Below are 8,440 nucleotides of genomic sequence, written 5' to 3'. Positions count from 1 at the left end.
CGCTATGTCAAAAGTCAATCTCCTTTCTCTGGTTGATTTTCGGTGTTCTTTTGACACCTTTTGCAATGCTCAGACCAAGAACCTCTAAAGTAACTGTTTTTACAATCCACCGTTTTCCAGCAACTCTTAGCATCCAACGTGACCCCTATGTCGGAAGCAAAAAACGAACTTTAAAAAAAATATTCGAACAGCTCTCCCAATCCTGTACATATTTCCAATTGAGCTCACAGCATGGGCTTAAATAATAACAAAATCGAGTGTGACGACTCGCAGTGGCAAACAAAAAGGCCGGTACTGCCACTTGCATCGACATTCCACACGTGAATATTTTGCTGCATGTGCATCAGCTAAGCCGACAATCAGCACTGGCACCAACAAAGAGAGGATGTGATCCAATTATTTTTATCGTTTACCTGGCAGTATGACGCATGCACACACCCATTTGTCATTATTTGTATTTACATCTCGATTAGCGCACTCTGGTATTCATTGAATCGAGCCTGCGGACCGCAATCATTTTCATCTGAATAAATAATGGTGCGAGCAGCGCGCACCGCGGCTATTTATGCTGGCATGATTGCCAAGCAAGAGCAGAGCAGCTATAGCAAGCCAGCCGTGCATTGTGTTGCTGTTGTCTCAACTTATCTGTGCGCCCTTATCAGCCCAACAATGCTCGTGCTCGCGGTAATGAAGTGAGCTGGCTAAAGGAGTTATAATGCTCGCTAGATAACCCTGCTGCGCAGACTTACTTTGTTAGCTCGCGTGCGCTTGTCTGAATTAGCAATTAACAAACGTGTCTCTGCCTAAGAACGTATATATTTCTGCCGACAGCTGAATTTTAAAGAATTGACACTCGGAGACTCAAAACTGTTAACAGGCGAGGACAACTTAAAACTGTTACAATCATTTTAGAAACCTTCTTTAACAAACGCGTACACTTTTATTAGTTAGATACGCTTTCTTTGGTAAAGGCTTTTGAATAAAATATAACTTTGCTAGAATTTTAAAAAGCTTTTGAGTTTATCTGAGATTTTCAGTGAAAAATCCTGATTAAATGATGCATTAATGGTTTTGCAGAAATATTAAAAAATATTTTATTTTTAAATGCATCACAAAATGTTGAAGTTTATCCAATTTCTTGCTGGAATTCCTCATTATTGTTTATTCTCATCAAAGTAAAATTACTAATATGATTTATAGTAAAAAAATTAGACGAGGAAAGTCTGCAGTGTTAACGGAATAGTAAAGCTGAAACATATTCAGAATATCAAGAAATTAAACAGTCACTTCCTTTCCTCTAAATAAATCACCTAAATGAAATTTTAGAGGGGCTGATGATCATTTGACCTTATACATTTAACTCTCTGATCCAAATTAAACCGTGATTCTGATATTATTTAGTCTTTTCCTGCAACAGCAGAAATAAACACAGTCGTACGTCGGATGAAATTAAACCTAAGAGCAACAAGCTGCCGAAATACCAGGAAAACACACATTCATGTGTGCAAAGTGTGTGTGCTTATATGGAGAGGGCTCTTTCGCGAGAGCATACGTTGCGGCTGGGCCCGTGGCGGTTATTTATTTTCCGGCTCAATTGCCCTACCTTGTGCTGGGTCGACGCCAGGAGACACTCTCCAGCGTCCTTTCGCCAACTTAACGAGTTGTTCGCGACCGAGCAAAAGTGAGTACCTGCAACAAAAAGTGCGAATAGCATCAGAGTCCTGTGTGTGGTTGTTGTTATTGCCTCGATTTGAGCACTCGCAAGCGGCTCACCCGCGCGGCTTTTTATTGTGAAACACGCTGACAGCAGACGGATTCAATTTGTTAGGTCAAAAAGTTCGGCGGCCACTGGACAGACAACCGCAAGTATAGCTCTGGAACTTCATTTTTGGGGATCGAATAAGGTTAGATAGTTAAATGGAAATAGGCTTAACCATTCAACCGTTATTTTGGCGTTTTTTGTTTGAACCAAGAAAACGTGCCACAGGAAAGTCGGTAACCAATCAGAAAGAAAGCGCCACAGTAACAGCCAGCTCAAGCATGTCAAGTGCGACAATGCAGGTATTGCAGGTCAGTAAAGCCAGCAGCCTGTTTTGTCACTGCGGCGCTGCTGCCTCGATCTTTTGGTTTTGGCAACATCAAAAAGTCAATCAGAGAACCGCTCCCTTCTCTGATTGGTCACCAACGTTCTTGTGCCGCTTTTTTCTAGGCTCACACTAAATACTACCAATAATTAAGTAACGGGTTTAACGTTTAAGCTAACATTTAGTACATTGTGTCAAATTTTAGACCCATGGATTCAGCTTTCAAATCTAATTGAACCCTCAAAACAAACATAAAAAACTGCAGTGCTACTTTGACCATTGAGCTTCTGGTAACCATTGACACTCTTTGATAGTTTCAAAAAATATTGATTGAATCTACATGCTTTTTCTTGGATAAATAGCTTGTAAATTAACCAAACTTTTCCGTGTGTCTCAATTGCAGGTAGTTTAATAAAGTAGTTAAGCCGAAAAAAGTGAATAGAGCTCCAAAAATACCATCCCATTAAATCAGCAATTAGCATTTAACCGTTTTGCATTCCTCGGCCGTCCATGTAAATTAATCATTGTCGTGAAAGGAAACAATTTTCCTTCTACGTTTCATGCGCGTTTTTCTGCTCGCTTTTAATAAAATTCTGCAGCAAGCACGAACGTGGGCGTGGAACAAACAGCAGCCGTATACACATATAAAATACACTCTCTCACTCCTCAAAACAAGCCTCGTCTATCCATGCTGGTATCCCTTTTAAGCGAAATTAAGCGCACAAGAGGGGTCGTCTAGAGGGAGAGCAAACACGGCCGCGAAATGAAAATGAAGGGCTTTTCCAAGAAAAATATTAATGTACGTGTTTTGCCGTATTCGTCCCGGCACTGTGCTAACAAAACAAGCTCGGTCTGTGACCCATTTCCATTCAAATAGAGTACAGCTTCGCTTGCTCATCCCAGAGCTGGACCGAAATGTGGGAATTTGGTTTTCCTCAGCTGAAAGGCATTTGAGGCAATCGCGAGTTAATACACCGCGTCTTCCAGCCTAGAGCTCTCGAGCATGTTATACAGGCAACAAAAAGAGACTTAATATGTATAAAAGTTGGCCATGTCGAACATGCATGCAAACAACCTGGAAAAAGAAAGTCGAGGTAAAGGGAAAAAGCACGCGAAGCTGGCTGGAGGGCGCATGAGACGTGCTCGACGGATCGAGAAGAGGAAAATCCATCCATCGCTATAAAAGCGAGGTGTAAAAATAATCGCAGCGCCGGCGATGATGCAGAATTTACGCCGAGAACAAATCCATCTCCGTCGGAAAAGAGAAAGAACGGTCGGTCGATTAGGAAAATGAAAATTTCAGCTCAGCAGCAATGACGGTAGTAGTAAAACAAAACGTGCAAGAAAGAAAGCGCTGGTGAATTAGCCGAAGATACGTATTTGTACGAGCAGCAGCAGCATTTTTACGTCGCTCGCTCTCATGATAGCCCCGATTCATTTTTATAGCGCCGTAAAACAATGATGCAGAAGGTATGGTAGCGAAAATCGTGGCGTTTGCCTTTTTGCATTTCGCCCGCGTTTGTCTCAATTTATTTCGACCCGTCATATTTGATGTAATGGCCGCACAAACATATACAGAAAAAGAGTCGCTTTCTGATTCAGAGCTTTGCGCGCGTGGATCTGATTTCATTTCCCGCCTGCGCGCTTTGTGCCAAGTGTGCACTTTATCTGACACTCGCGTAAACACAACACAGTCATCTCGCCAGAGAAAAAAAACACCGTCAGGCTGCTTGAACTGTGGGTTTGCGTTCGATTTTTTTCAGCCACTTCTGCAAAATTCACCAGATTGCATTTTGACGAATATGGGCTAATTTTTTCAAGTGATACGCTGCTTCCCTTGATACCCCGCCCTTTGAGAAGCAAGTTTCGCACAGTTAGTTAATCACCCTCTCCGAGTCCTCCTCTAGGGGATGGCTTCTCTACGGCTGGGCAGACACACTTGCTTGTTGATTATTTATTAGTTTCCAGCAGCGGCAGTAGCAGGCAGAGTGCATTATCAATATAATACATCCACGGTCTGTTCTGTGGAATGGAATTTAATCTGAACCTACTGTGCTGCTTGGCTTGAGATTCGCTATGCTTAATGTGTCTTATTCTGATCGCGTTTCCCGCTTGACCGAGGCTGCTTACGACCAAGTTTTAATTGTTTGTTTGTCTATATTGTGTGCTTTGTTAAAGTAAATATATCACTTTTCACCATTATTATTAGAGCTGAATGTTATAAAAAATGTTTTTTTTTCAAGTTATGTTTTTTTCTAACCTTTCTTTGGTGCAAAATTGACGTTTTTTTACACATCTTATTAGCCAAATTTGCATGTTTTTGCTTTTATTTCAATATATTTTTTCCGAAAAACTAACCATTCCAAATTTTGATAAAAATTTCTTTTTATTAGAGATTTTCCTCGAATGAAAAAAACGGATAAGTAGGTTTTGTGCTAACAATAAGATTAACACTTATAAAAATTTCCTGACGCGAAACTTAATCAGACACATTTTCTCGACTGATTTTGATAGTTTTGTACAATTTTAACAAAGAAAAAATTTATTTGTGATTGTTCTCACACTTGCAAAAAAAAAACATTTTTCCCTTTTAATTTACTCATTCAAACAAAAAGGTTAGCCAAATTTTTCTTGCCAAATACTAAACTAATTGATTGACTGATATTTCCCTCTGTTATCAAAATAAAAGTGTTTTGTAATTTATTCTGTTGTGTTCTGAATGAGGGGAGGTGTGGAGCATAGTTGCTCTGCTGATCCGCAATAAAATCACTATGAATCTAATTTTTGAATTTACGCATTGAAAACTAACAATTCCTGATATTAGCTAAAAAATTTTATGAACTGTTCAGCTCACAGACAACTTTGCCTTTCGTGTGTGACTTGCTCTCTTAGTGTATGTCCTGAAGGGAGAATCCGCATCAATCCATTTCGCGATTGCTGCTTTTCAATTTTCAGCTCAGTGATTGCGGAACAGCGCGGGATCGAATTCAATCGGAACCCGCCGAGAGGGTCAAGTGGCATTTCCTTGGAAGATGTGATGGATAGATAAGACAACGTCCAAGTTGGTTCGTGTTCCAGTGCTTGAAAGTAGCTGCGAGAGTCGTTCGACCGCAAGCCATCAAATTAGTCGCGGAAAGCTGCAGCGGGTGCACTCACGCTTCGTTATCTATCTGAGAAACTTTGCTGAGCTCGCTGCAGTGGAAGAAGCGAAGCGATACGATCTATGTGCATTGGCGGAATCTCGGCTCTAGGTGCAGCGCTCAATCCATCCGGAGGAACATTAGTGCTGCATCATTTCTAATTATCGGCGCGGAGGCTGTTCTGGTGATTACACGTTCCTCCTCCGCTCTACTCTCATAACGGCGGCGGCGGCGGCGTCGTAACAATTAAGCTGATATCGACTGACTGGAATCCCTGCTGCTCGCTCGCACACTCTCTTTACGCGGCTGTATTTTAATATCTTAATTAACTCTGTCGGCGAGATAGCGGCGGGAAGACCGCCCGCCGCGCCTGCCCTCGTTGGCGGCAGCCTTTGATTTCGCAAATCAAAGCAGCTGTGCATTAGCCATTCTTTGTGCTAGACTCAAAGCGTGTGCAGATTCCATTGTGTCTCGCAGACAATATTTCCTTGCACGGTATTTAGTACTCTCTTTTGATTCGCATAAAATGCATAATGGGATTTTGCAGAGCAAAACATTTTCCCACCGACTCGTCGCGGAGAATTATGTTATTCACTTTGGCTGCGATCAGAAACAAGTTACGACAAAAATTATGCAAATCGTTCGTTTGCATATCTTTGTCGTTACCGCGCAGTCTCCATAGTTTGAAAATAAACCACACTCACTGTTATTGGACTGTGGAAATCCATTTGGAGCTATATGGGATATAAGTTTCTCCGCAGTGGTTTCGCTCGTAAATTCCTCGTGCCATGTTTTACATTCCGGCTCACTATTTGTGGCGGGCGAGCGTTCTTGCAATAAATAGGCCAAAAAACATTGATTCCTCGCACAAAATATCAGCGTCGGAATTTGTCAGCAGCCCGTGCAGAGGTGGAAAGCGCTCGAGAGTGTTTCGATAGTAAATTACACGCGTAATATATGGGCAGGTGAAAGAAATAGGCATCACGCACGAAACGCGACGCGAGTACGTATATATGCTGCCGTGCAAAAGGCGCAGATTAGGAACGAAAGGGGGGTCGCTAATGCTACTGTTCTCTTTATGTTAATATGCGGTAATGAAGGGGCTGCACGCATTCCACCAAATTCAAGTTGCGGCCTTGAATTACGCAACAAAACAAGTGGTGCATAGGCGAGTGGATTGCACGCAGGGGACCGGAAATTGATGTGATTTGAGGGATTGATTTATGGAACGACCTTGAACGAAGACAAATGAATGGAGTTCGTGCTGGATGGTATTATGAAATGGAATAACACAGCAGGGTGTTGGTTGAGCATGCTGATATTGTAAAATACAAAAAAAATATCTTTTGGATTTCCAGTTGGAAAAGGATTTTCAAAAAGTTCTCGTTTTACATTGAAGCCTCCCAAATGATTAAAATAAGCTTTTTTATAAAAAAAATCTCGGGGGATACTCCAAGATCTACTGCTTGAAGGAGCGACCCATTTAAGGCGGAAATGGGGTCAGTAAAGTTATCGCATCCCACTTGAAAGGGAGAGTAATTTCTACGAAACACTCTGCGCAATTAAAAATAATTTTACTGCCTCCTTGTGCACAAAAGCGTCGTAAATTTTATCGTTGCGAACAGCTGATAGCTCTCTAATTATGTTAATACAACGAAATTGTCAGCCAAGAGCACAGCATCTGACGGCCATATTGAATTTCCGCCGGCCGACACACAGAGGCAAGTAACTGGGCCGATTTGAGCATCAAATTTAATAGTGCCATAAAACACCGCAGGTTATTTCATTTTTGTCACATAAAAAGTCACCGATCGATTGGGACGGGCGCGTTTGTTTTAACTTATCTACAGTCGTAAAATTATTTTTTGGACCTTCGATGAAACAATTCAGAAAATGTCTTTAACGGTCGCGTGCATTTCGCACGGACGTTTTTCAATTAAAATAAAAAGCAAGAGTTTTTGATCCTATCTACAGAGGCTGATTAACGGCGTGTAGAATTTTAAAGCTGAATTTAGCATGCCATGCCGCAGCCATTGTTGTTCGCCGCCGCTCAAGACACACCAGCGTGGGTTGTGCATTCGCAGAAAAGGACATTAACCTAATGACTATTACGTGTTGTGTTGTTGTGCGGGCGCAGGGTCTTCTAGAGGCTCGCATAGCTGAAAGGGGCGAGCGACGAGTGGACGGGGTAAACCAGGACCTTCTTTAAAGCAAGGCAGCGTCAAAAGTTCTGGATGATACTTTTATTCAATGGAAATGGACAAAAAATATTTTCAAGTCCAAAAATGACATGGGCTCACTAGCCTCATAAATACTGGCTCATGTTATTGCCCCCAAACCGGGATAAGAAGAAAGCTATCGCAATCGTCCCAAATCCGAATGGAATCATCATTGCAATGCAAAGAGTGTCAAAATGTAGGCGCAAATCAACCCACAGTCGACCCTCGAACATCACTCGGATTCTAACGTTACACGTGCACGTACAACATGTCCCAGTGTTCTTTGTGATTTAATTTCAAATTCCCTATTAATTAAAAAGCCACTTAAATCTATTTAAATTTCATGGCTCCTTACTGTGGTGGAGTGTCGTATCTGAGACATAAATCTTCATTCATAACTCTTGAATAATTGTCGCGATAATTACGAGGCCCCAAAAACAGTTGGTCTTGATTTCACGAATGAAACACTTGCAAAGGCAGACTTGATAAATGAGGAGACAAGTAGGAAGCGAAAGTCGGAGAACAGAGAGCGCGGCAGAAAATGTTGTGTGGAGACCATTAAAATTGAATTAAATACAACAATACAAAGCAGCTCTCTCCCTTCCCTCCTACCCTTGCTGCTCGCAGCACTTTGCTTCTTCCTCGGTATTTATCCCTGTTCACTCTCTTCTCTCTCTCTTGGCTGCATTAAACCAGAGTGTGGTGGGAATGGAAAATAAAAACGCTCGGAATCTACTTACTTTTAATACACAATGCGGAGCGGTAAATTCATAAAAGTTGTGTAATACGCCTCCTGTGTGTATGTAGTCGGGGAGGAACAGGCGAGCAGGATATGCAAACGAGATTCCTGCAGGGCTGTTTGTTTGCGGCGCTGCGGATACGTGTGCCGAGTTGCGCTTGTTTACAGTAAATAATCCTGCTCGTCATTAATTTCCAGCCATGCCCCAACAACTCGAAGCCGGGCAAATTGAACGAGAGCTGGATATCGTTATGCTGT

At 41.9% G+C, this 8,440-nt stretch overlaps 1 long non-coding RNA gene across 1 annotated transcript in view; it reads right to left on the bottom strand.

The window, feature by feature from the left end:
* Positions 1-1,517: 1,517 nt before the first annotated feature.
* LOC135947769 (uncharacterized) overlaps positions 1,518-8,440 on the bottom strand; it is a 130,410-nt gene continuing 123,487 nt past the window's right edge. Inside the window, exon 3 of the long non-coding RNA XR_010575711.1 lies at positions 1,518-1,689. This is a non-coding gene — a long non-coding RNA (uncharacterized LOC135947769). The remainder of the gene's footprint in view (positions 1,690-8,440) is intronic.

This window comes from Cloeon dipterum, chromosome 1, assembly GCF_949628265.1.
Source record: "Cloeon dipterum chromosome 1, ieCloDipt1.1, whole genome shotgun sequence".
NCBI lineage: Eukaryota > Metazoa > Arthropoda > Insecta > Ephemeroptera > Baetidae > Cloeon > Cloeon dipterum.
The sequence above is the reverse complement of the archived record's forward strand: the minus strand, read 5'-3'. Positions and strand labels throughout refer to the sequence as shown.